Below are 26,668 nucleotides of genomic sequence, written 5' to 3' on the forward strand. Positions count from 1 at the left end.
GGACTGACTGACTGAAACTGAAATGTAGCAGTAAAAGCTGAGATGGGGTCATGTGCACGCTGAGTGCCAGAGGGAACTTCCCTCTTCCCCCACCCCTGCAACTTCATTGTGCTGCTGTCCTGCTATTGCACGGAAGTAGATTTTATTAATCCGTAAAGCACTGTAACATTTTCCCCTCCGTTTCCACTTGGGTTAATAAAAGACATTTCACATCTCCGCCCCTTGCCCCACCACTCGCTGGTTAACGGAGGGTGAAATGAAACGAAAGGAAGAAAAATGTGAATGCCTGGAATTTTTTCCCCTCTTGTCCTGTTTCAGATGAAATTAACAAGGGCAATGTGCAATCCACCCCCTGCGGAGAATTCCCTGCATGCTTCCAGATCCATTAAGAAACTCAGGAGTGCTTTAAAGCCCTTTTGAGGACAGCCAGATTAGCAAGGGCAAAGTCCCAGCACCCTCTGGATTTTAGGGTGGGGAGGGAGGTTGCTGCTAAACTTGTGTAACTTGGCAGCTGCCATCAGTCAGTGGAAATGGCACAAACTATATAAGCAGCTTTTGTGGCAAGCTTCTAACCAGCCTGTGCATCATGCCACTCACTTCTGAATGAACCATTTGGGATAGGCCCCAGGGTGTGTTCTTTGTAGGTGCAGAGCAATGCAGCAAGTCGCGTCACCTCTGTGCCTCTTTGCCCTCCCACCTGCTGCCTGTTTTAGCTGTAAGCTCTGTGGGGCAGGGACTCTCTCTTACTTTGTGTTTGCGTAGAGCCTAGTGGGAAGGGGCCCTGATTGCAGCGGGGGCCTCGAGGCGTTGCTGTGAAATAATATGGTATTATGGTATGGTAACGGTGAGCATAACACGCAGCCAGCACTGGTACATTTATGGCCATCATCACCCTAATAGCTAAGTGCCACCATAAGACTTACAGCTCTGATGCTAACAGCAATAATCGACTTGACGATTAAATACAACTGCAGAGTGTGTGAGAGGACGGCTCTCCTGGCTGATGCACTAGGGAGTGAACTGGGTGCCTCCAGAGCTAAAGCACAATTCTCTACAGCTCGAGCTAACACGTCGGTGCCCCACAGAGAGAGCTGTGACACACCCAGAGTGGACACAGAGAGCGGGACAAGTAATGCACACTGACCATGGTATGGGGAGGTATGAAAGTAGGACACTAGGCATGTCAAGGCAGCTTGCACGGCTCCTGCCTCAGCTCGCTGGCTCGAGGGTCTCACTCTCTAGCCCATGCAGGATAATCCACCCAATAAAAAACAGCTTCCACAGATCCTGATCCCTGGACCCTTGGCTTTGGCCCCTCAGGTCGCTGATGGAAGAGGAGGGCTGTAAAGCAGAACCAGGTGGGTTAGTGTTCACAACAGCGCATTGGCGGGAGATGGATTCCCGCTGCAAAATGTATCTACTTTCCCTCCTGCCCCCTTTCTGCTTTTAAAACGGAGCAAGCACATGGCTTTAGCAGGTGTTGTTTCTGCTCAGGGAGCTTGGCTAACTGCTGGCATGCAGCTTTCATCTCACCCAGGAATGTTAATAGGGCTGAGCCCTGGCCTCAGTGAAGTGCGGGGCTTTGAGGCAGGGGAATGCGTTTGGAAACCCCCGCTCTGGGCAGCAGGATTATCGGACGCTCGGGCGCATTCTGCCAGGTAATAAATATTTTCCGCCAACCCCTCTCCATGCCCTTTTGAACTCCTCTCTCCCACCCACCCCCCCTCCAGCCTGGAGATAAACCCCACCCTCTTGGTGTGGTAGACCCTCCAGCAGCATAGAATGCAAAAGGCCAAACCAGCTTTCCTCAGGCAGGATTCTGCAGCGGGTCTCTGCGCCTGCTGTCCCTTATCCGCTACCTGGTGTATAACAATACACTGCCCTTCCATAGCACCTGCTTTCATCCACAGGCTTCAAAGCACACTGTAACCTTGCATTAATTAGGCAACAGTAGCTCCCTGTGTGGCTCCTTACTAGCATTATCCCCACTGTACAGAGGGCAAAGAGGCACAGAACAGTTCAGCAACATGGCCAAGGCCAGAGAGGAAGTCAGTGGCAGAGTCAGGCCTAGGACTTAAGTGTCAATTCATAGCTTTTAAGCCCAGAAGGGCCCATTAGATCATGTAGTCTGACCTGTATAGCTCAGGCCATTGTATTTCATCCAGATGCCCAGGAATTTGTACCTGGCTAAAGCATCTCTTCCAGAAAGGCAGCCAGTCTTGATCTAAAGAAATCAAGACAGTATTTCTCCATCTCTAGTGTCCTACATTTTCAAAAGTGACAATGATTTTTAGGTGCCAAACTTTTCACTTCAAAGGGGCTGGATTTTCAGATAGAGGATTCTCAAAAACTCAGGCATTCAAAAACACTAGCAGGGCAGTATCTTTTGCCCAGCGTAACTTAGCAGCCTGATTCTAGGACACTTGGGTTCTATGCCTGGCTCGGTCACTTCCTCACTCTGTTCCTCAGTTTCCCCATGTGTAAACCAGGGATGATGATACTGATCTCCTTTGTAAAGTGCTTTGAGATCTACTGATGAAAATTGCTATATTGGAGCTAAGCATTATTATTATTAGCTAAGTAGCTGAGGTTACTGGGTTGTTGGTGGAGGGAATTATTCATGTGTGGTCCTGCTGTCCCTTCCAACCCTGATATTCTATGATTCTATGCTTTTAGCAACAAACACAGATATTAGATAGAAGGTAGATTTAAGCCACCCCTAATTCACCTCTCAGCCTTAGGGATATTTGATCTGAGAGGTGTATTTATTACACAAGAAAGCTGCTGAGTTATACACTTGAAAGCACTGTTACAGATCATTGTTCTAAAACACCTTAAAATATTTTTGCGGTATGTACAAGAATTCCTTGTTTCAAAACAGCTCCTATACTGTGTAAAGCATATCTAATTTTATGACTTCCCCATCACAGCGGAGGTATATATTTAGTATTGCTAGATAAAGTGCATTAGTTATGTTACAGGTACTCACAGGTACCTTCTATGTAATTAGTTACAACTGTTTATTCATTGATAAACGAAAGTACAGAGGTGTTTTCCCCCTGACAATTGCTAGATTTAAAGTGTACTACAAGGTTAACACCTTACTATACAATAACAGTGTACGTTTACATAGCACCTCTCCTCCATAAGGATCCCAAAGTGCTTTACAAAACTCATGCACCACTGAAATGCAGCCACCTCTGGGGTGGAAAGTGACAACAGCACAAAGTAACACTACACAGGAATTTCAATTTAGGAACCACCACAACAGCTGGGCTCTTCTGAGGCAACAGAGATCTCAAAATCCAGGGCAAAGCACAATGAGAGCTGGGGACAAAGCATTCTCAATTGAAGGGGATCCAGCTCTGGAACGAACTGCTAGAGGAGATCAGACAAATCCAGAGTCTGACCATCTAGGGGAAGCATTGGGTACCCATCATGACCACCTCCTCCCCAAAATCCTTTTCACCATAAGATTGTTACAAACACTGGCACCCTCTTATACCCAAATGGCCCTCTCAAAACAAATCCTGAAACAAAACAAACTAAACAAAAAAAAAAAAAAAACCCGTGCCCCAAGCAGAGCTCTTAGCCTGAGAAGAACCAGAGACTCCATGAAAACCTATTAAGGGCTTCATCATTGCGATTGATTTTATGTGAAATGTGCTCAGATGCTCTGGTGATGGGCAGCAATATAAAATCCTTAGGTAGATGAGATAGACACACAGCCAATAAGAAAAAGGCTATTTCCAAACTGCAGGGAGAATTTTAGGTCAGCAGAATGTAATTTCCCAAGTAGGAAGTTTGGTGTGGGGTTAACATCAATCCTGCCTTTGCAAAAGATGCGGTGAGATCTTTAGTGATCACCAATGGTCAGGAACTTGGGTTTTTATATCACACGAAGGAACTGGCAGCTCCCCTGAGTTAGCAATAACTAGAGATGAGTAACAAATAGAACACTGCTCTGGTGGAAATGAGACCTGAAGCAGAGCTCAATGTAAACTCGAAAGCCTGTCACTCTCACCCTCAGAAGTTGGTCCGATAACAGATATCACCTCACCCACCTTGTCTCTCTGATATCCTAGGACCGACACAGCTACTAAACCACCACATACAACGGGTGGAAATGGGACAGCTACATCTTTGTTCAGCTACAGTGCCCTGCACAAAGGGTCCTGCTCTCTGATGGGGGATCCTAGTGACAATAAGCAATAAACCTGCATTCAACTAATATCCTGGCAGTGAGCTTGCCCAGACATTACTTTAATCCCATAGTGGTTCGACACACCCACACTTTCCCATGGATGCCTTTGGGATTTTTATTTTGAAGTCTGTGTTCTGTTTGTTCTTTGTGTTTTGCCCCATTTGCATCAGAGGCAGGTTAACAGGAGGAAAGGGAGACTAGTTAAAAATGTAGACTGAGGACAATATACAGGAAAAGAGATAAAGGAAAAGAAAGTGGCGGGTGGGACTGAAAAACAACCCTGGGCTTTTAGTCTCGGGAGATAGCAGCTCCCTGTGTTTGCAAACCAATGCCTCCTGGAGGGAAGTGGAAATCTACAGCTCTGGCCTACCTGAAGACATACATCATCAACTGCATGGTTTCCTGAAATCCTGTTGTTACCATCTGCATCTGGAAATGCAATACTTCCTGTGCTAGATAGCATCTTGTGCCACAACACAGGGCCCCAGCCGTAATCATGCCTGGAAATGGGCCTCATTCCAGGGTGATGTTAAATGTTTCAGGCCCATGCAGCAGAACACCGCTGCACCATCTGCTGCCCAGAGATCAGCGGGATAGAAAGAAGATGGATTCAGATCATGGGAGGGAAGGTCAAGATTGCTAGAGGTGCAAAGACTTCCATTAAGAAAAGCACTAGATCATTTTCTGAGCTGTTGAAGATCAGTAGATGCCTCCAGCTAAGGGTAAAAGACCTAGAAAACTGATGCTCAGCACAGAGCAGTGAGAAAGATAATGGAGTAATAATAGGTTGCCGTTCTCCCAGTGCCTTTCGTAAGAAGATTTCAAAGTGCTTCACAGACCTGAATCAACTAAACTTCCCAACAACGTAGGGAGATAGGGATCATCCCCATGTCACAGATGGAGAAACTGAGGCACAAAGAGGTGAAGGGACTTGCCGAAGGAGCCTGTGCCAGAGAAAGGAATGCAGCACAATCCATCTGACTACCAGACCGTGCCCAGAGCTATAAAAGAACAGAGCCAACACAGGACTGTGTTGAAGGCTAGTGCCTCAGCAGCCCTCAGGCCAGGTTAAGGAGTCCAGCTGGGTGCTGACAAACCACCTGGTTGGCTACAGGGAGCCAGCCTGCGGGCCTGCATTTGAACTCTGCAGCAGCGGGGCGCTGGCTACTCGATCTTATAGCTCTCGTTACTTCTGTGCTCATGTTACCCCAGTCTGCTCGCTTTCTGCTTCCCGCCTGAGCCTTGGTTCTGGTTCCGGTTCCTGGCTTCTGGCTCTGAGCTCGAGGTATGACCACCCACACCCCAGTCTGAGCACTACCACATTATCACATACCTATCACTCAATGGAGAGCCTGCCTGGCAGTTAGTTCTGACCCAGAGTTGTTTCCCTTTACCCAAAAGCTGCTTGATCCTGAGCAGGTGCCAGGTTCTGTTATTTTCAACACTTCTCTTTAATAAGTAACAACAACAACAACAACAAAGTTGTTGCCCATAAATCAAAGCCTGAGACAAAGGCTGCTCCTTGGAGGCTTTCAGAGTCCAAATACAGTGGCACTTCTCAGCCAGATTTCCATCCGAAGGGGCGGGGATGGAGGAGGCGGGAGATAGCTTCAATCATTGTTGCAATAACTGATCACAGGAACCGTACCCATGACCCTGACACAGGACAAACTGGGCTCTGCATTTTTTTAAAGGGGTAACCACTAAGCAAATCCCTGATATTAAAGGGGGAGAAGTAAGCTCCCCCCGGCCACCCCTGAGAGGCAGAAATGAAACTGCACCGAGTGCCTGCAAAGAGACAATAACTGTCTATACTGAGAGGAGAGGCAGGAAACAGACTAAAGCCAGCAGCAAATCATTTGTCTGTGCACTACGCTGGTGCCAAAAAGCAGAGCTAGCCTAGTTAACAATCCCCTCTCCGGCAGGCCCAGAGGTACTCCCCACCCCAAGCCAGAATGAGCAGCGCGCAGCGCAGGGCTGGGAGAGGGACAATTTGTTCTTAATGGAGGTTAACCACTTTTCCTGCCTGCGATTGGCATGACTTTGTCATTGCTCAAACCACCCTGGATTTGTCTCTCCAACTAAAGAAACAAACATCTGGCCAAGGGGAGGGAAACGGGCAAGAGACAAGCTTGTCTCACTCCTTAAGCGTGGACATTTTTAAGCGAGAGAGCCATCCTTGGATCTAGCGCAACGGGGCTAGTGGGGCTTCCAGCTGCTATTGCAATATATACCATTAATAAGTACTGATTGTGAATAATCATTTGTGGTCATTAATACTAAGAGGGAGATTGCATTCTGTTCCAGCAGCTCATTCACCAAGTGTGTGTTTTTCCCCCCACTATTTGGGAGTCCTCTGTATTTCTCAAACACATTCCTCCGAGGGGTGTTAACAGCACCGTAGATTATTCCCACCCAAACAAGTGTGTATAGTTCATTTACTTTGCACTGCTGATGTTGTTTAACATTTTTGCACTTGGCTTCATTTGGGAGGTTGGAAATGCTCTCGGTCAGGCTGGGGCTCACACATTCGCAGGGGGCTGCCGTGTTTGAGTTGGTTGGGGATCCCCACCCATGGGTTTCAGTGGCACATGTCTGCCAGGTTTCACTCCTCCCGTCTCCCGTCTGTAACCCACTGCTTTTGTCCCCTGGTACTCTGGGGTCTCTATGAGTCACAGTCCTGTCCAAGGATATGGGCTGGGAGTGGGAACTTCCCTCTCTAGTTACTCATCAGTTATCTCTGAAAGGGGGATTTTTATCCCTGGATCATAAAGGAACAGACTCCTAGCCTCACCCCTGGAGACCAAACCCCTTGCCTTTGGAATGCACCTGGTTGCACCACAATGCATGTGGCTCCCAAAGGTTTTCCAGGTGATGTTCTCCCTCCAAGGGCTTTGTCCCCCTCCCTGCACAATTTAGTCAGTCCTAACTCCGATTGCTGCTGCCCACTCAGTTTATTCGAGGTGACCAACCCCCACACATCTGTGTTTGCTAATCATTCTAACGTATGACTGTTTATCCTTGGGCTGCGGGGGGAAGTAGCGATTTCAAACCGCCCCCACAAACAGAAGATTGGGTGCGTGGTTGAACTCCCGAGGGAATTCCCCACCGCCCCGCATCCAGCTGAGTCCCCCTACAAATAACCCATAACTGATTTCTAGGGGTGGGTCCATTTCTGAGCATCCAGCACACATTGCAGGAGCTGTATGCCATAGGGTGGTAGGCAGCCCCCCTGAAATAGGTCCAGCTCCCCTGTGCCAGAGCAGGGCTTCCCAGCGAGCCAATTAATGGGGCAGGAACAGCAGCTGGGCTATAAAGAGTCAGCAGGAGCTCAGGGAGGACAGAACTAGAAGGAGGAACTGCAGAGTGAAGCTGCAGGGAGAGAGGTTCTCCTGCAGTGGTCCCTGAAGAAGGGACTTGGGGATGGGTAAAGAGGTCGAGCAGAAAGTTTTGTTTTCCTTTGGGAGAAGGCAAAGAACGTTGGCCAGGCCGTGTATCTTCTCAGGCAGCAGGAAGGAACAGTACTGCAGGCAGGAGGGGCTGTGCCCAGCTTCAGCCTGGGGAGAAGATTTGTGGGTTGTGTGGTTTTTTGTGATAATAAAGACACCAGACCCCAAGATGAGCCAGACTGTGCAGGTTGGTTTAGAGACCCCTGAAAAAGGGTGGGGACAAGGGGCTGGGCACAGCAGAGGTACTTCTGGCTGCTTGGGTGGTGGCTACTGTGTTACACTGTGCTTGTGTGTCTTGGAGATTGATGATCCCAGGCCAGCCTAGAGACCACATCTGAGATCAGCCCCCTCCCCCCCCAGTGCGAGGCACTGTATAGAGTAAGAGACAGCCTCTGCCCTGAAGAGCTAGCAATCTAGGCAGACAACACAGTTATTCTCCCCATTTTACAGATGGGGAACTGAGGCACTGAGTGACTAGGTGACTTGCCCAAGGTCACACAGGGAGTAAGTGGCACAGCCAGAAACTGCACCCAGGTCTCCTGCGTCCCTGCCTTACACACAAATCCATCCTTCCTTCTCATTCAGCCCTGACGCTAACCCTCCCCCCTACTCTGTGTCATTTTTCAGTTCTGCGGCCCATCTCCCCAAGTGCCCTGAACTAGGCAGCCGGGCCGCCCAGGAAACCCAAGGTCAGACCAGCCTCCCACGTATTCATAGTGCTCCCAGCCCCGTGTCAGGAAGAAGGTGTTTCCTGGTCAGCCTTGGATGGTTTCTTGTGAACTGCTTTTGACCCTGGGCTGTGCTGCTGGCCTGAGTCTCGAGAGTGTCTGAGCCCCCGGAGCAAGCAGCTGAGCACAGAGAGCGTCTGCGGTTTCCCTTTCCTCTCTCCCAGAAGGAGGAAGGGGTGGAGGGCAGCGGAGGAATGTTATGGCTCAGGTCTGGGTCTGTGCTGTCCTTGCTGCAGTCAGACAAGACATTGCTGAGGGGCTGGTCCCCCCTCCCGTACCCGCCTGTAAAACCAAATGTTGGTCTGAGGTGCCTTTTGAAAACAACATTTTTTCCCCCTCAGTAAAAGTTGTCAGGGGCTTGCTCAGAACTGGAGCACAAATACCGGCCCGGCCACGGGGACAAAGGAATCCCTGCGTAAGACAGGGCAGCTGGCTCTGCCAGATGGGGAGCTCTGTCTTTCCAATGTGAGCAACGGGGAGGCTGGATTCTGCTCTCCATATGGCCCGTGTAAATCCAGAATCAAAGAGATTGGCAGCTGGGCTCCGGATTTACACTGGTGTAACCAAGAGCAGATTTGGACTCGATGGATCCAATTAAAATTGCCGGTGGCTATAACTTTCGCAGAAGGTGGCACCATTAGGGACACCGGCAAGATGTGACAAGATTCAGTGCCTGCTCGGCCCACAGATTTCTGTACCAGTAGATGATAGGAAGCCAGTGACATGGGTGAGGAGGTTGGAGTAGCAGGAGGAAGACTGTTTCCAAGGTACAGGAAGCCCCACCGGAAGCAAGAACCGCTGGGAATCCCACAAGAAAGCCTTTTCTCATGAGCCTTGCAGACTCAGCAGGTTTGGAGACGCATCTGAACTCCCAGGTGCCTAACTAGATGGGAGCCTCTGAATCTTGCTGAGGATCAGCTGCCATAAGTTATTACCCCCCCCGGGGGTGGCTCGGAGCCAGATGGGGACGGAGCGAGGCCAAAAGTTAGAGCAGATTGATCATAAATGCAGGTGCTGAATCTCAACTGCCCGGAGGCTGTTGGGAAAGACATCCATGAGATGGGAGTTCTGGAAAAAACAAACTCCAGGGTGAGGATTGTAGAAAGAAAAAAGTATTTCGGGCTCCCCATTCCAGACTTGGGTTCCCTCCTTTGCCAGGTGAGGGGACGCAGTCTGAACAATCCCACCGTAACGTGCCGCAGCTGGCACTTTCAGGACAGGTGTCACCAATGGAGGAGGTGATTCCAAACCTGATGTTGCCCAAGCTGCTGGGACCCTCCGCAGCCCAGTGCCAATGAAGGGCTAAGGCCATGAGGTGGGCCCAGTAATTGAGCTGCAGATAATGTCTTTAATCCTAGTTACCCTTCTTAACCCTCCCTCCTCCCGGCCCCTTGGATCACTCTCGAATCCATTCCCCCTTCCCCATGCAGTGTTTACTTTTCACAGTTTAAGGCCCATCAGCTGGGGATAGAATAAAACAGGCTCATTAAACATGGGATTCTCCAGCCAGCCCTTGGAAACGGCTCTTTCGCTCCACAGCCACCATTTCCGCTGCCCCTCCTCCTTCCTAGCTCCCCTTGCTCTCACAGCCATGAGCTGCAGCAGACAGGGGCAAAGGGATTCTATTCAGTCAATGACTGTTATTGATGACGGCCTTTTATTCACTGACTTTCATCCCAAAGGATCCACATTAAACTGACTTGGCAACCCGAGGCCTGATCCTGTTTCCATTGAAGTCAATGGTCAAACTCCCATAGGGCCAAGATATGGTATTGTTCTCATCTGTGATTCTCTGATCCTATGACAAGCCCACTGAACTCAGCGGGAGTTAAGGGTGCTCAGCACCTTTGCAGAATCGGGCTCCAAAAGAAAGAAATCCCCAGAGCTGGGTGTTTTGAAGCAGGTGAAAATGACTTCAGCATTCTGCTTGGAAACTGTCACCATTAAAGGCAATTTCCTGCCCCTGGAATGTCTGTTTTTTTCATGAAATGTGCCAAGATGCCAGTGTTAGAACCGCAAACCCGTGATTTGTTACCACGCGGTATCACCAAGGGAGCAAAGCGGCCTTTGTGACCAGGAAGAACACTTGCATTCCCGTTGTTAACAGGCTTGGTGTGAAAGAAAGACAAGACAAGGCGAGAAAAGCTGGAAAAGAAATTGTCCCGGATGACACCCGAGTAGAATCTCAATCAAAAGGGCTACACCTGAAATCCAATCTATTTGGGGCCAGACAGTCCCTTGTTTTGTTTGCTTCTGTTTCTCCTAGGACTTGCAAAGACTAAAATTAAGGATTAAGGAAATTTACTAAGACTAAGACTAAGGAAATTTACACCAGTGTCACTGTATCCAGTGCAAACCTATAATGTAGACCCACTGCACCAGCCCAATGAAAACTCCATCTTACACTGGCGCATTGCATCTATACAGGCCCAATGCTAAACCCATCTTACACTGCTCCAGTGAAGCTACACCAGTGCAAAAAATTAGGGCCTCTGGACACAAGATGGCGTGACAATCTATTACTTAAAAAGAACAGGAGTACTTGTGGCATCTTAGAGACTCACAAATGTATTCGTCTCCAAGGTGCCACAAGTCCTCCTGTTCTTTTTGCGGATACAGACTAACATGGCTGCTACTCTGAAACCAGTCTATTACTTGGCTCCTCTGGGATTTGTTCTTTTATTGTTTTGGTACAGTTTGAAAGCTCCTGGGGGACGCATGCCAGGAGAGTGAGCATCAGCAGTAAAAGTAGCCTCCCAGGAGCCCAAGAAATCCATATTTCAGCGTTTCCTTAGGACCTGGGCATTCGGTATTTTTAGACAGGCGTTTAGCAGTAGCAGATGGTAAGGCTTGTGGTTCTAGCTGGGCGATGGAATTGCCAAGTGCCTTGGGTACGCTGCAAGGAGTGAAGGCCAAGACAAGGGCCTGCCATTCACGTGGGAAGTCTGGGTGGCCCTTTACATCAGCAGCCCTTCTTAACCCATGTTAGCGCTTTGACCAAATACTTGGTGCGCGAATCTGGCGCTGGTGAAAGATCCGGATAGGCACCCCTGAAGACTGTAATATTCCCCCCATGCAGCAGCAAGCTGATGCACCACTTAAATCCCACTGATGCACCCGACATAGATCTTAATTGATATATATGTCCTGTGCCAGGTCTCTGCATGTGGGTGACCTGCATCTGTTCAGAGCAACATGGGTGGCAGCAGTGTAGGTTTCCCCCAATCCAGTTCCCGCAACGTGCTTCACCCTAACATCTTCTAACCATGAGATTGTCCCTGTGCCCATTCGGATCTTGACCCTTTCCTCTTAGACTAGCCACTAGGACCAAATGGTGATTTCTCAGAGGTGGATATCTGCACAGCAGTTCATTTCACATGGGTCACTGAACAGCCCACCCATGGGAACAGCCATCAGATGCTGCCATCCCAATCAGCTCACTAGAGGTGAAAGGCTCTGTTTCCCATTGGCAGCCAGCCAGTTCCTTCCTTTGGCTTTTCACCTGGCACATTTGGTGAGAGAGGGCATACCCCATGGGTAGATATGAACCACTTATCTCCACAGTCTGCAGGTGAGCCAGAGCCACATATGAGCAGGTAGGAAGATGGAAGGAAGGATTCAGCTGAGATCTGCCCATCGTGCGTTCTGTTTATGCAACAACAAATCCTGTCTTTTGTTTGTGTTGGGAGGCAGGACCTAGCTGTCACTAGGTGAATTCCAACCCACGGGCAGAGAGTCAGCATTAGGCATATGCCCCACCTTCCTTCCAATTATGTTCCTAAAGCAAGACTTAAGTGGTGCCCAAGCCTTGTGCTGTCTGTCTGCACAGGGCCAGATTTCACCCAGGGAGTTTCTACTGCATTCACATGGCTTCAAGGCCCTTTGTTGGAAACCACTCGTGGAGTGATCAGCATTGTGCAAACACCTTGATGCTAAAGAACCAAAAGGGCATAATGCATTGCGGGTCAGATTCTGCCTTCGTCTGCAGCCCCGTTAATTTCAGTGTGAATTTCAGCGAGGCAGCAGTCAGAGCACCTTTCTCCAATTGAATGAGTCAACTTGCAAACTCCTGCCACTGTTGCCACCTTCAGACCTGACAGGAAGGATGCTCTTATGGATGTAAACTAAGCTGAGACTTAGGGAATCTGGGTCCAGTTCCTGGTTCTGCCACAGACTCCCTGTGTGACATTGGGTCAGTCACCTCATTTCTCTGTGCCTCAGTGCCCCATCTGGAAAATGGGGATAACAATCCTTTCTCCCACCATTTGTCTATTGAGACTATAACCTCTTTGGAACAAGGAGCGCCTTTTACTCTGTGTCTGTGCAGCACCTAGCACCCTGGGGCCCTGATCTTGGTTGAGGTCTCTGTCTGCTACCATAATACCAATAATAGCTCATAATAATTTTTAAAATAATGACAGGTCACCAACAGTGCTTTGGCCTAACGACCACACACAGAAAGAGTTTTGGTTGGCCCCTTTGAGAAGTGGAGGCTAATATTTTCACTTGGGGTAGGGGAACACAACAGCAGGAAGGAGAAAGCTAGATCTCTCTCTCTCTCTCTCTCCTCTTATCTCTTCTTTGACAAGCTCAGCAATTACTGTACTTGCATCAGGAGTGGAATTTCCAGGCAGAGAAAGAAAGAGAGACATCAGCCTTCAGATGGCCCCAGGCTGCTGACTGGGAGGTGAATCACACATCTTTGAAGTGCCTCTTGTATACCTCTTGTATACACTTGTGTAGAAGATCTGGCTTGGTGGTGTTCTATGTGTGGGTCTCCTAACTGGGCTTGCTGAGTGTGCGTCTGAGCTAGACAGAGTTCATGAGTGGGTGTGGATGAGAATGTGTATGTGGGGGGGTGTATGTTGGTACAGAGGAGGATGGGGGTATATGTGTGGGGGTGGCAGAGAATGTAGTTGTGAATGAGTGTGGCTGTATATGTTGTGGGGGCAGGTGGGTATGAATCCCCATTTAATAAGGTGACTCCCATTAAATAACACTCAATTCCTGCACGCAACTGTTCTGTCCATAGTATTGTTAGGAAAAATATAATCAAATAGGTACCAGCCAATCACATGGCTAGGTGACTGACCTCCCTCCATTCAGCTTTATCAATGAATCCAAAGACATTTCTTTAAAACGCTTCGGATTGACTGCAACAACCGAACAAGCTTGTTCCATCAGCCAGCCCAAGGAGCCATTCTGATCCCAGTGCAATGAGAACTGGTAGCAGGGCCTACCAGTCTGTCTCACTGGTGAGCGACTTCTCCACAATGCCCCTGGGCGTGGAATGTCATTAAGAAGTTGAGTGTCTCCCTCTCTAAACACAAACAGCTTGGAAGTGATGCAGTATAAAATGCCCCATCATTTATCTCGCACTGACAGTCCATTGTACTGCCACCATATTCCAGGCCATTGTCATGATCTCTTAAACCAGTGGTGGGCAACCTGCAGCCCACAGGCCGCATGCAGCCCATCGGGGTAATCCGCTGGTGGGCCGTGAGACAGTTTGTTTACATTGACCGTCCGCAGGCACGGACACTCACAGCTCCCAGTAGCCACGGTTCGCCGTTCCCGGCCAATGGGAGCTGCGGGAAGCGGTGCGGGCCACAGGTTGCCCACCACTGTCTTAAACAGTTCTGACTGATGAACATGAGCTGTTGTTCTTTTTATTATAAATCCTCTCTTTTCCCCCCAAGCATTTATGATTTAGTGCTTATGCATTCTGTGTCTGGCTGACACATGGTAGACCCAGAGGCAAATCTATTTCTAAGACACCGTGTAGTAATTTTTAGTACAGAACAATCAGAACAACAAAGTTTTGAGGTTTCTTTTAACCTGAGTATGTTGCTTTCAGTGTGATATTTTTTAAGGGGCTTCCAGGATTCCCTGTTTGATCGATCTTTCTTTGGAGATCTGACGATGAGAAATACCCACATGAAAGTTCTTCCATTTCCAATGGTATGTTGCTACAGCCCAGAGCTCTGAAGGGGAAATAAAACAGACCTGCAGCGAACTTTGATCATCTTCGCTGAAGGAGGAGAGACTGGTTGAGGGGTTACGGAGCCTTTGACTTTGTTCAAATTTGGCCTTGTGACCAAAAATATCACCCGGCGCCTATTTGGTGCCTCTGTGTGAACTGATCCACCCCAGGTCCCTGGGGCCTGCTGACCACATCTCAGGAACCACCCTCACGATTGGTAGCTTCAGCAGAGAGACCGAGGGCTGACTGGGCCATGCACATTGCACTGCCCCTGGTGATGCTCCTGCTGCCTAGAGCTGAGGCAGATTGCAATGGGGTAGGGAAGCTTTGAACTGCTACTACCTCTGCTGTCCCTGCTCTGCAGACGGGGGCCTTTTCCATGCCTGCACCCAGGCAGAGTCCCTACAGGCGGCGTCCCCTGACTCACTGGACTCCCTCAAGGAGCAACGGACCCTGCCCAGGGCTCTCCGCTCAGAGTCCCCATCTGGTTCCGTTGTTTTACACTTTAACCCCCACTCCCATTCCTGCGTTATCATTTGTTGTCCCACTTGTCCCCCGTGGTTAGCTGATTCTTGGCTCTGTGGCCCCTTCCCTGTTTGAGGGGGCAGGACTTTTATTCCTTTAGGGTCCTCCCGCCTTTCCAGGATTTAGACGGGGGCCTTTTCTGTGCATAATCTGAGTAGAGTTCCTCTAGGCATTGCCTGTTGACTCATTAGTCTCCTCCTCCGAGAAATGGCTGTTGTTCAGGGTTTTCTGTTCAGTGTCCCTTGCTAGCACCCCCATTTTGACCTGCATTATGTCCCTGTTTTTTCAGTCTTTGTCCCTGTCATCTGGGTTTTGTGGCTTGTCCCTCCCCTCAGCATATAGGCCATTCACAGGGGCAGGAAGGGCCTGATCTCAAGCTCATTGCAGTCACTCAGGGGTGAGAGGGTTCTTTCCACTGACTGCAAGGGGCTTTAGGTCACATCCTAGAGGAGCAGGACTCGCTGACCTCTCAGAACCAAAAGGACTCTCCCTCATCCTGTTGGGTGCTGGCAACTATGGCTGTGGCCCCTCAGCTCTTTCTCACCGAGGGGATTCATCCTGTGATTATATATCTTTTGTGCTGGGGCAGCCAGATCTCTGCCAGAAGAGACAGATCGTGTTCATGTGGCTGGCCTTCTCAAGGGCGAGTGGCTGTCTCTGTCTGTCTGGAAGAATGGCCATGGGATCTAAGAGTTCTAAGAACATGTCTGGGCTGTGGTCAGAAGGTCCAGATGTAGCACTTTCTGTTCCTCATAAAGGATCCTGCTGAGACACACGTGTGTGGGGGGTGGGGGAGAGATGTTTGTTGATATCAGTTACTTTTTTCATTAGTTACTTAAAGTCACCCCATCTGAGGCAAAACCAGTGGGTGGAGTAAGGGCTGGTGGGGGAAGGAGTGATGAAAGCTCCCAGGGTGTGGGAAAAAGGGAAACAAATAGACATATATGTGTGCTGATGCACACCTGATCTGTGTCTGCCTAAGGCTGTTGTTGTGCCAGGGAAATTCAGTGATAGACGGCAGGCTGCAAAAGAGGAAACTTTGGGAAGGTCTCTGAAACTGCCAGGACCAGGAAAGGAAGAAGATTAAGGGAGAGAGCATTCAACTCTACTAGAACTGCCGTGTGTGTGTGTGGGGGGGGGGTACGCTGAGATGATGGGATCATATGACCTGATGGGGAAGACTGGGGAGCAACCAAACCAATCTCGAGCAGCCAAACAAATCTATCGACCTATCTATTGAGCTATTAGGTCCCCTCTCACCATGATATCTGAGTGCCCACAGAAGCTGGGAGAATGGGTAGGAAAGTCTTGTGGCAACCTTGACCAGTTTGATTTGATGTGACCTGCTGTTATTAAAGAATCATTATATTTTATACTCGCCAAAGCACATCCTCTATCCTAGGTCGAGACCAGGCATGATTACATGGATAACGGCCATACAGAAACAAAAATCCCTTGTGTTTCTCCAACATGTCTCACATCTGCTGGGCACACAAGGCAAACATAAATTTGACAGAGCTTCACATTAAAACAAACACTGCAAAACATGAGCCAGCCATGTTTGCTAGACTGAATCGTAAGATGCTCAGTACACCTCTTTCCCTGCAGCTCCAGGCTACCAGCTGTTATCACCTGGCAAAAGCAGAGATGTGAACTGACTTAACACAGGATGTGTGTCACACCCAAATGCTGTCTCACTGCCAGACCACTGAACTGGGTCCACCCATTCGTACCAGACTAAGCTTCTCTGTCAGGTCACAGGCTGGTCTCCTGAGGAGAAAGAGTGAGACACAAAGGAAGGGTCATGATTTCGCACAGGGGCATTCACTGCTCTCCCACCCCTGTGTTTCCCCAAGCGGATAATTCCATGCACCAGTTATGCAGGCGGCTGCCTGCTGCATGCGCACGGTGCAGGCTTTGTCTGTGTAGTGGGTGCACAAGGCAATTTTGCTGCAGCAAGTTAGACGCCCATGTTTGCAAACTTGCTCTCAAGTGTGTCTAACAAGCGAAGGTCATTCCAGCGTGTGCAAACATTACAAACGTTAATTAATCTGTGAGGCAGGTCTCCTTGCCCTTCATTTTATAGAAGGTGAAATTAAAGATCAGAGAGTCTAAATGCTGGATTTTCAAAGGTATAGGTGCCTAGTACGATTTTCAAAAAGTTACATGCCTAAATCCCATTAACATCAATAGGAGTTAGGTTCCTGCTTATGCACTTTCAAAAATGCCATTAGGCACCGTGACGGGGTGTATCTGCCCTGCAATAGGCCCCTATCTGCATTCTTAGGTGCCAAAATACCTCTGAAAATCTGGCCCTAAGGGACTTGCCCAAAATCACAGTGCGTCAATGGCAGATCTGAGATTCCAGTCCCCTGCTGTGATCGTTAGACCATACTCCTTCCCAGAGTCAAGAATAGAACCCAGGGGTCCTGCATTCCAGTCCCCTGTGATAAACTGAGGCTACACTCCATCCCAGAGTCAGGGATAGAAGCCAGGAGTCCCATCTGTCAACCAGTCCCCTGCACGAGCCACGGGACCACAAATCATACAAGGCATGTTGCAGCTTCATAGGTTACATTGTGCCCTTGCGTATTCTCTTTGCATCCTTATGGAAGCTTTGCACTGGTCTAACACACACACACACACACATGCACACAGAGGCATGAAAGCTGCAGCAACCCTTTGGCCCAGTGATTACCTTTGGTGAGTCAGGCTGCTGCATGGCATAATTTACTCCCCGCTCTAACATCTGCAAGGGTGTTGAATTCTGACCCAGCAGCTGATCTGTTGTAGCCTCATGTACAGAGGACCTGATTCTGCTCTCCTGCACCCTGGTTTTACATCTCCATTCACTTCAGTGGCATTACTCCTGACCTACAATGTAAGGAAATTCACACCCAACTTGCCTGGAGAAAGATGATGGATGTAGCCTGGATACACAAGAGGCTGGAGAAGGTGTTGTTGAGAGCACATGTTCACAATATACCCCCTAGGCTGGCTGAGTCACGGATGTGTCATGACTTGACCTCCAGACCAGCCACCTGGTCTCTCAGCAGAGCTGCATCCGTCATTGCCTAAGGGTGGAATTTTAGCAGTTTGTAACCAAACTTTAACACTCCAGCAATTTGTTTACACGCACTGATAATATCCATCACCAGTGACCGGCCTGCCTGAGGCTCACCCCAGAGATGTCTGTAAGTTGACCAGGTCTATTCCTCTTTGCTACCCTGACTATTTTAAGCCTTGGATAGTGTCAGCCCCTTTGGAGGTCAGGGAAGTTTGGGTGATAAAAATAGGCATTGAACAATCAGGAGACGATGGGAGGGAAGCGGTACACCTAGCCCTACTTTGGCTACAGACACTGAAGGGGAAGTTTATCTCTGGTGTAACTCCATGGAAGTCCAATGAGTTACCCTAGGGATAAAAATGGTCCCTTATCAATGTTCTTAATTTGCAGCAGGGGAAGAGGAAGATCCTATTATGGAAATCCAGACAGGAGGAGCAAATTCAGGAGCAATGTCCAATGAGTAAGTATCTCTGGTTTCCCTGGTCAGCTCCGTCTAGAGATCCAGTGTCTCTGGGAAACTCTGCCGAGAGAATCCGAGTCTCTTGTGCATGGGTTCGGAAGGCAGAGAGAAGGAATTCTGTCACCAAAGGTTGCAATAACAGGAGAGCAGGAGAAAATGCAGCAGAAGGGAGCTCCCCTTCCTCTCCTGGGCTTGGGTAAGCAGCCCCTTCCTATAACTCCCCCTCCTCCTTGGCTGGTCAAAGGAGAGCTCCCCCTCTGGTTTCAGTCTGCTATAATCACTGCCAAGGAGCATGAAATGGGGCCTGTGATCTTTCTCCCATGATCACCCACAGGGGCAACCCCATGTACCATGTTAATCCTGAGAAGTGAGATTCATAGATTTTAAGGCCAGAAGGGAGCATTATTATCATCTCGTCTGATCTCTTGCAGAACACAGACATGAGTACCTCCGCCAGCGATGCCAGCATGAAGCCCCATAACTTCTGATTGAGCCAGAGCATCTCTATTAGAAAAACATCCAGTCTTGCATTAAAGATTATCACAAATTTGTTAGTCTCTAAGGTGCCACAAGTCCTCCTTTTCTTTTTGCGGATACAGACTAACATGGCTGCTACTCTGAAACCAGTGATAAAACATTTTCTGATCGCATGCCTTTGATCATGAACTTGGCTCCTGAGAGCAGCTTCTCCAAACCTTTCCAATCCTTACTAGAAACCCCCCAGATCAGGCAAAATATGGGACCTGAGCTGGAGCTGAAGAACAAATTTTGGCTGTGTAAAAATGGCACAAGTAATTTGTTTGCAATATAAATCCCACTGCAGTTCAGAGAGTCTGCAACCCCTCTTGGGAGTTCTGAGCACTAATCCCAGTCTTATTCATGCCCTGTTGCAGCAGTCAGTCCAGGAATTAATCTGGTCATTTGCATGCTGCAATAACCTTCCCCTGATCAATGCCAGAGTCAAAGCAGTTTCATTTCTATATTACAACACAGCTAAAGAGGGTTTGCCACGGGAAAGTCATCCACTACCTCGCCAGGGTTTTGATTCTGCATTCCAGATTCAGCAGTGCTTTAATACCACATCTCTTTGTTTTGGCCATGTATGCAATACCGGGGGAAGAAAGAAAGAAAGAGAAAGATCAAGCACTGTTATTGCCAGACACAGAAAAATCTTGGATGGAATTAGAAATTATTGGCGCCTGATCCTTTCCCAGAGACTCATCCTTTGGATTGGGAGCAGAAGCCTAGGCTGTCAATTGCAAACGCTTGACGTACCGGTAGCTGGGAACCACTGTGGTGGAAATCTGTAGAAGGAAACTCATTACTGGCTCATTACATGGCTGCCTAAAAAAGAATCAAGGAGAAGATTTAAAAGTGTTCCTGGGAGTGAAGAGCTGGTTTGATGCCAGGGCTCTGCTCACACCTCCTACGTTCGATTTTGTCCATCAGTCGTCACTAGACTGAGTCCAGGGCAACCTCTCCAGAATCAGCTCCCCCAAGACTTGGAGCATGGTAGAATCCAAGGCTTGCACATGCTCCAAAGTCCTACAGAGCCTTCTCTGGCTGCTCCACTCCACTGAGGCGGGTGAGCCAGAGGTGCCTACAGAGCCAGGCCCAAGTGTGAGAATCCACAGCCTTGTCTCTGCATCTCTACAGTCAGCTTGTCCAGATTTTCCATGCCACGCCTCACCACTTCCCTCCTTTGTTTGGCCCCTGATTGTCTAGCTGTTACAATGCCCTGTGTAATTAACCAGTGGTTGCACACTGTAATTAAATAGAATTGCACCACTTGTGATCACGTTTGGGTTTGGACTTGGTCCACTTTCCCAGAACGGCATTTCCATTTAGCAGGGAGCACTGCCTCCTGAGCACTGCCGTGTCTGAACAGGTCTGAGAGGTGACATCTCCAACCCACTCAGAGAGAGCACCAGTTCCTGCCCTGACAGGTTGGGTGCCTTGAAACCCAAGTACCCTTTGGAACTACAGAGCTGTCTGATCAGCTCCTTCCCCAAGGACTTTCCAATCTCCCCAGCAGACAGAAAGGGGGCCCACCTACTCTGCAGAACCATGAGATTAAACATGTAAACACCCTGTCGGATAACCACCATGTGACAATGGTAAAGAACCACAGAGAGACCATAACATAAGAACGGCCCTACTAGGTCAGACCAAAGGTCCATCTAGCCCAGTATCCTGTCTTCCGACAGTCGCCAGTGCCAGGTGACCCAGAGGGAATGAACAACAGGTAATCATCAGGTGATCCATCCCGACTCGAGTCACCTCCATCTAACACTGAGCAATGATCTTTGTTTGAATAAACAGCACAGGATTATCCCTAACCCTCCTCTGTCTTCACTGTAGAGCATCTGCTTAGAACCTTCCCCAGACCCTCACCAGCCTGAAGTTCTGCTAGAGATTCAAAGGGAACAGTAGTGCAGAGTTGTCCCCTAGACTTCTCTTCCTAGTGCTTTGTTCCATCTAGTTCTAAACATCCCAAGCAATAGGGCTTCCACCTCTTCCCTTTGAACACTGTTTCACACACCACTAGACTTTGCAGTCTACAATGTAGTACGCACCTCTTCTAGCTTCACGCCAGTGCTTCTTGCAGTCAGGTCCTGAAAAAAAGGGGCAGATACCACCACCGAATGCAGGAAGCAGTCTAGCAGCTCCAAATTCAGATTCTAGCAGCTTCCTAACATTATCATTTCGAAATTAACCCTTTCATGGAGGCCAGGTACATCTCCAGCGCCGGAACCCACAAATGTCATTCCCAGAATGCATTATTGAGTCAGATTGCACCTGGGAGTAAATCAGCCCATCTCTGTTGGCATCAGTGTCAGATTACATTGTCTGACGTCAAAACAAAACATTGTCAACATTCAGAGATGAACCAGTTTTGAAAGGTTTTAAACTGATTTAGTTAAAATGGAGCATAACAAAATGTGGACATTCTTAATTCGATTTAACCCAGGTTTATGTTGATTTCACTTAATTTGCTAAGGAATCAATTTAAGTCATGTCTACATGTACGTTTTTGCACTAATTTAACTCATTTGGCTTGGAAAATAGGATTGCCAGCCCTCCACTACATGCATCCGACGAAGTGGGTATTCACCCACGAAAGCTCATGCTCCAATACGTCTGTTAGTCTATAAGGTGCCACAGGACTCTTTGCCGATTTTACAGCCCTCCAGGATTGTCCTGGAGTCTCCAGGAATTAAAGATTAATCTATAATTAAAGATTATGTCATGTGGTAAAACCTCCAGGAATACATCCAGCCAAAATTAGCAACCCTATTGGAAACTGAATTAGTTAGAAACAGTTCAAGAGTGTCTTAAATTGGTTTATCGTAAATCTAAAACGACATAACTGAAAGAAATTTAAGACACACACTTGCATACATTTAACTAAGCAGTTTAAAATCCCACTTTTAGTTAAATTGGTGCAATTTTGTGTGTAGATAAGGTCAGGCTAAGTAATTATCCGGGCTCCTTCAGGCCTTAAAATCCATTAATCTAAGCCAGGTTTCAATTGTATTATGGGTGTCCCCACTGTGTTTTGCATCAGTTGAGCTAAATTGGTTATTAAACAGATCCAGCTGGTGCAATTCTGAATATAGGCAAGGCCTGGTGCCTGAGGGGCCTTTCCCTCCCATGCTTCCACACATCAGTCTGTTGCCTTCACTGTAAAAGAGAGGGACAGCAAGAAACTGGGTGGTGATGGGCAGGAGGTCAGACAGCCTTGCCCCTATACACTCCAGCGCACCCTGCAGTCAGCTTGGCACATTATAAACAAGTCCTGGTGGAGCTAACGAAGCTGCATAAGCGATTATTTTTCTAATCTTATCTAGCTGTCTTTCCCCTGCTTTCACTTGCGAGCTCCATCCCTCTCTCTATTCCTCTCTTTGACTTTCCCTCCCTCTCTCGTACTTTGTACCCTCCTGACAATAACAATTCTCGCCCTGCCAGTAATTTCCTTTGATCCCAGGAAGAAGCAATTGATCCTCCTTATCTCGGTTGTGGCAGAGACATTCCCGGCATTGCCCTTAATTAAATTCCTCTTCCTTTTCTCCTACAAGCATTTTTTTGCCCCACTCCCCCTCCAGACTCAAGTTTATTTTTAAATGTGCAACTCAATTATTACATTGGTCAGGAGAAATAACAGGAACCAGACCCCCCCGACGTTCTATTTTTGAGCTTTACTCTGATTCATGCAACTGGCTATGGACGTTGCTTCCCAGTTCTCACCCCACTGTACCGTCAGCCCCAACAAAGCCACGCAAGGTGTTCTACTGGCAGAAACCATTTCCAAATGGATCCTTCCAAAGGCATTTGAGCCAGTACCTTCTTTTTTCAAAGGGGAAGAGGCTGCTAGTAATCCTACCTATGTATCTATCTAATCCATCCCAGAGCTCCCGTCACTGGAGTAGCTAAGCACTAAATACAATAACTGCATTTGCAAAGCATTCTCCATAGAGGATAGATGGCTATCAGTAAAGGCCTCAGCTCTGGACCATCCTCCCTCTGGGCGCCTGAGCTGGCTGTGACGGAGCTGTCAGTGCGTGCTGCCTGGCTCACGTCTGCTTCTCTGGGTGGGGCGGAGGGTGGAGCCGGTTCCGAGACAGATGTCTGGGGAAGGTCTTTGCTGGCATGGGGCCATTGTAATTTTCCATGGAGTTGCTTTTAGGTGCTGCATGTGAGCTCAGAGACTTGAGATCCCAATATTATTTTAGACATTGTAATAAATAAACAAACGACATTCTTCACTGGGCACAGACAGTGCTGACAAGCTCCCTGGCAGAGCTCCACGACCTGCTGTGGCATGAAAAACACTCCCTGTGCTGATCACTCTCTTAAAAGGGGGCAAGCTGGGGCTGCTCGTCCTCCTCTCGGTTTGCATTAAACCACAGAAAAACACAAGCACTTTCCGTATGAAACTAAGATGCTGCATGTTGCAAATAGCCAAGGACTGATGTCATTCAATGTGACTGCGTGGGGGTGGGAGATATGATTCCCGTGTCATTCTCCTGGGCAAGCCACTTCTGCTAATGCATTCCGCGCTACTAGATTTGAAAGTGGAGACCCTCTCCTCCAGTGTTGTCTTTCTGCATTTGATTTAATCAGGATGTCCCATCATCCAAGGTTGAGCCGGTTGTGAGCGGGCCAGACAGTTCTGTGTCAAGGCGCTGCTCTAATACAGCGCTCTATCTCAACAGTGAAGGTAATTAACCACTGGAACCCCTGGGACTTGACTTGACGATGTGATGGATTCTCCATCATTTCAAGTTTTTAAATCAAGACTGGATTTCATTCTAAAAGACATGCTGTCGTTCAAATAGAGGTCACAGGCTTGAGGCAGAAATTAATGGGTGGGATTATCTAGTCTGTGTTATGCAGGAGGTCAGCCTAGAATGACCATATTGATTCCTTCTGGATTTAAAATCTCTCTCTCTCTAGGCTTTGGTGTCATGGCCAGCACCAAGGAACATGAGCCAGCTATCACCCTATGAGCCAGCTATCAATGGGGTTGCTTCTGCTTTCCTTATCTCCTAAGCATGACACAGGGGTTTAGCTGTGTGACTCTGAATGAATGGGTGTTGCAATGCAGAAGCAGCCCACACAGGGTGTTGAGCTCACAGGGGAAGACCCAGGGCAGATCTGCTATCTTTCTTGCCCCAAATTCCTGCGTTGCCACCCACCTCTGCATCTCTGAGCACACGGGATTAGAAACAAAGCCCTGACACATTTCTAAGAAAGGGCTGGAGCAGAACATGAGAGCAACATGATGATGATGTATCCACTTCTCATCACTTCCCCAGCAAGCAGAACTTGCTCCTGTCTCCTTTCCTTCCTCTGCCTGCAGACCTGACTCACACATGGATCTCGACATTGTGCCTGGACATTTCCCTTCTGGGCAAACCTAGCTTAATTTCCCTTCCCCCTAGCAACACACCTGGAAGCCTTATGAAACATTCTGTGGTATCCACGTAGAGCCTTGCTTTGTGAGGGCTACTCCAAATCTCCCCCCCCACAATGGGCCTGATTCTCTTCCTTCCACCAGATTTAGACCAGTGTAACTCTGTCAGCGTCACAGGATTTATTCCTGATTTACACTGGTATAACTGGAAGGAGACTCAGGCCCAGTAAAGGGAATGGATCTGATTTCCCATCTCATATACACAGGTATGTATCAAGTGTAGTCAACAGAGCTACACAGTGTAAGTGGAGAGAGTATCAGATCCAATCTATCTCTCTCCTAAGTATTCATTCTACAGGATTTGGACTCATGGCTCCAAGCAGTGCCCGAGCACGACCACCCAGGTGAAAGGATACATCCAACCAAACGCTTTGACATTCAAGCCAGGATCCCCTCTGGCAGAGAAGCAGGTGAGTTTCTTGTATTGCCCTACAAGGTTTTTGGTTCAGTATGTGTAAAAGAAAGGATGGATGGTGCAGTGGTTAGGGCACTAGCCTGGGACTTACAAGACTTGGGTTTGCTCCCCTGCTCTGCCACAGGCTCCTTCTGTGACCTTGGGCAAGTCATGTAATTGCTCCGAGCCTCAGTTTCTCCACCTGTAAAATGGTGGTAATGGCACAAGGGTGTTGTGAAGATAAATACATTAAAGACTGTGAGACACTCAGATACCAGGGTGAAAGGGGCCAGATAAGTATCTAAGACAGCTTCTTCTCCAAGGTATGTTCCTTTAGCAGATGCTTGTGTACAAATGGAACCCAATGGAGGATGGCTCTGCGGTTGGCACTGGTACTCCATCCATCCATGTGAATATGCCTGGCGCAGTTCTCTGACAAGTGTGATCTTCCCTTCCCCTGCAGGGAAGAGCAGCATTTGGTCCTGGGGGCTGGATGTGAGGGGGTTAAGCTTTTCCCGATGGCAGAAGGATGGTGCTTTTCTAACAGCCGGCACGTGCAGGCACCTGCCTTTTCAAAACAGAGTCATAGGAGCTCCTGTTTCGCTGTGCTAAGACACACATGGCTGATGTGCTCTGACATGCCTTTTGTGCTGGTGGATCCACTCCGAGAATTAGCGATGGTCCCAGTTAATGCCGCAGAAAGCCCTTCTGTAATCATGAGCATCTGCCTTGCAGAGAGAGATGAAAGCGTTAGTCCCCCACCATGCTCACAAGAGAGGCTGGGTGTGGAAGTGTGTGAGAGCCCAGTCCCCCAGTGAGTCAGGCGGAGCCACACGCACAGCTAAACCACATCAAGCTGGGAAGAGCCAAGCAGTTGTATCAGCTGCGAGTTCTTTTTTTTTCCCAGACCATGTTAGACAGCCAAGCCCCGCTTTGATCCTCTCAACCTTCCGCACAAGTGTGCTCCCCGGTGAGTAACAAGGCAGCGTGCACACCCTGCGTGTGTGTGCCCGAACATCATAAATTCAAAGGCACCAGCTCCAAACTGCCTTCAAGCAAGAGTGAGTCTGTAAAGATCCAGGCCATGGGGCTTACTGAAGCAGACTGGGAGGTCACTGACTCCGAGGGAGCGATCGCTGGAGTGGTTGAGATGTTTCACGTCCCAGGGGGGCTCAAGTCTGATCAGGTAGCCAGAAATGGACTCAGTCCTGAGAAAACAATTTATTCTTATTTCATATGAGTGTACTGCTGCGGATGGACAGCAATGGCCTGGAAAATGGATCGTGCTGACGGAACCACAAGGCAGGCCCGGCACAGGCAGGACTAGTCCAAGCCCGACAGCCCTCCTGTGTCCCCAGCAGCTTGGTTCTCGAACGCTTTCATTCTGCGGCCAGTGTGAGAATCACTGCTTGTGTGAATGGCCACGTGGGTAAAGGACTGGCCTGGCAGTTAGTGCCTTAACCACTGTGAGTCAGATGAAGTGGAGTTTATGGGGCATTTTCTGATCTCAGGTAATCCAGGGTACATCAGGAGTAACCCCACTGGGTGCTCGACCCCCAGGGAACTCCATTGCATTGCACCTGAGAGCAGAATCCAGTCCAGGCAGAGCCAGATCCTCCAAGGGCAGAGCTCCTTTGGCTTCAACAGAGTTTTATCAGCTCATGCCAGCTGCGATCGACACCCAGTGCAATTGAGGAGCCCCGCTCTTGTTTGACTGCACTGGAGCCATGGACCAGTGGTCTGGATCTGCTCTGTCCATTGTACTGCTATGGCAGCCTTTACACAGACTGGTTAGAACAAACTGCGGACAGTCAAACATGTTTTCTGTAGTCAGGCACCCCAGAGGGTCCCCCTTCTCCCCTCCTGCTCCTCCTCTTCCTC

The 26,668-nt window shown here is 48.7% G+C and overlaps 1 long non-coding RNA gene across 1 annotated transcript; it reads left to right on the forward strand.

Annotated features, from left to right (window-relative positions):
* The first annotated feature begins 1,450 nt into the window (after positions 1 to 1,450).
* On the forward strand, positions 1,451 to 18,981 carry LOC141975539 (uncharacterized). Its single transcript, XR_012635947.1, has 3 exons — positions 1,451 to 1,658; positions 18,347 to 18,416; positions 18,848 to 18,981. It is a non-coding gene; the product is annotated as an uncharacterized LOC141975539 (long non-coding RNA).
* Positions 18,982 to 26,668: the final 7,687 nt, after the last annotated feature.

Source organism: Natator depressus, chromosome 21 (genome assembly GCF_965152275.1).
Source record: "Natator depressus isolate rNatDep1 chromosome 21, rNatDep2.hap1, whole genome shotgun sequence".
In the NCBI taxonomy this organism is placed as follows: Eukaryota; Metazoa; Chordata; order Testudines; family Cheloniidae; genus Natator; species Natator depressus.